The sequence below is a fragment of the Chaetura pelagica genome, unplaced genomic scaffold, assembly GCF_000747805.2.
Source record: "Chaetura pelagica isolate M959 unplaced genomic scaffold, ChaPel_1.0 scaffold21, whole genome shotgun sequence".
Taxonomy (NCBI): Eukaryota; Metazoa; Chordata; class Aves; order Apodiformes; family Apodidae; genus Chaetura; species Chaetura pelagica.
The window spans coordinates 653,788-656,014 of NW_009952251.1; positions in this window are offsets into that span (position 1 = coordinate 653,788).

Below are 2,227 nucleotides of genomic sequence, written 5' to 3' on the forward strand. Positions count from 1 at the left end.
ATTACAAAGGCTGTAATGGAAAAAATGCTAGATGTTGAAACATTTATGAGTGCTAACAGAATAAGAAAACAGCAGACTAATAATCTGTCCCTGATGGAGCTACTTACATGGGTTACTGAAGCTCTTTTGTAAGAAGGTCTATCCCATGCATTGCAGACAAACTGGAATCAGCTTTCATTCACTGAATGTCTGGGATTTGTCTCCTCTAACTACTTGGAGTGATCCAGTGACACAGAAGAGCTGGAACTCCAGTCCTGACTGTGTGAAGAGCCGTCGCTGACTCCTTTGTCTCTCTGGTTGTATAAAGTGTAAATGAGAACTTACTCAAGACTCCAGCCCGTTATTTTCAAATCTCAGTTTTTTGGTACTCAGGAAGACTAACATTAGCATCAGTCAAGCAAAGAGAAGACAACAAATGTTTGCAGGAGGAAGATAGTTATCATGTAATCACAGTATATGAAGTCTACATCAGGACACCATGCAGTTAATGGGAACAGGACGAAATACTCCCTGGGAGCATAGTTTCAATATCTCCTCAGCTGCAAGACTACATCCTCTGATAAAGCTGTCACTGATCTTTTTTGGAGACAGAATGGGTAGATACTGTGTGGATCTAAGGTGACCAATATCTGTTTTCATATGTGGGGAATTAATGTTAAAATGGAAGGTACTGAGAGGTCGTCAACTGGAGCGGGAGTTTCAAGTGGTATGGACTGTGAAGCAGATAAATACAGTTTCAGAATTATTCACAGAGTGGACATTTAAATAATGTTAGCATTTATTATAAACTTCTAATTGGAAGACCTCAGTTCTTAATTTTCCTAATTGATTCCTGTAACAAAGATGCACTGAGTGCTGTATACCACTCACTGATTGCCCGGCAAACATTACTGGAGTGTCAATATTTGCTTTTTCCTAGAGCTATCATTGTTTGAGAGGGTGTAAGCCATTTGGGATAATTCTCTACTAGTGCTGTATTAAATACACATGAAAAGCATCTGGTATGCTCACTCCGTGGTTTTTTCACTTTTTGTTTTACTCTGCAGTGAAAACAACTGCTAGTCAGTTGATAACACCAGAAGACAAGACAAGGTATTTCAAAGGAACATGAATTTACTTATCCTATTAGTATCCCATTACTGGGGTCTTTGGTTCAGAAAGGATGAGAATTCAAAATCTTTATCCATTTTACATTCTTCAAAGCTGGTCTCTATAACCATGCATTCCTCTAACTCCCCACCTCCTTTTTACCCTTGGCAACACCTTTGCCTTAAGATTTGCTTTGTCTTAAACTAGAAGTCAACACCTTAATCACAGACAGTTTCCTTCAGAAGTTTGGGCAGCACCTATGGGTACCCTGCTCCTACTTAGCTCTTCTTGGTGCTATCATGTCTATATTTTTGAGTTAGAGGGGGAGGCTCTGTTTCTTCATTGGGTAAAAGAAAGCCTGTTTATCTGGACAGAATGAGGAGAAAAGAAGACAGTGACTTCTTGCTAAACAAGGAGAAGGTATTTTCTGCTCTAGCCAGTGAGGCCTTCCAGTTCTTCCAAGGGTTCATCTTTTCAAATACCACATAGATTTTCTCTGTAGCCCAAGAATCTGAGACATAATCAGTGTAGTGGAGCTGGAGATAACCCCACAATTCCAAGTTTGGCCAGTTTAGCCAAAGCCTTCACCACAAACTTTATGAAAAATTTCATGTAACACTCTCCCAAGGCAGACAAAAGATTACTATGATTTCTGGTAATGAAATGCCTGGAGAGTCTCCTGCTGTTCTTGGAAAAAAGCTAGAAGGAAAGTGGATTGCAAAATCCAAATGCTACAGTCTTGGCTCCCTAACATGGGTCAAATCAACAGCGTATTTCAGACATAGAAATCTGCACCACAGGACCAGAAGTTTGGAAAGGACAGCTTTGTTACCCATGGTTGTTCTGCTAACTTCAATGTTTTTCCTTCATCCTGCGCTATAATCAGGATAGAATTTGACCTTGTACATAAAACTTGTGCCTTTCAGTGGGTGTTTAAACTAGGTGATTATTCTTTTGCAAGTCAATTAGGAAGGTGTCTAAATCTTCTGCACATGTAGTACGCAGAAATTTGTTTAATGATTAGGAACTCCAGGTATCTGGAGTAGATAAAAATCTGTTTGTAAGGATCTCAGAAGAACCTTTTGCCTGTTCTGCACTAAACTTAAATTTACAGCAAGTATTACCAAGATCCTGCTGA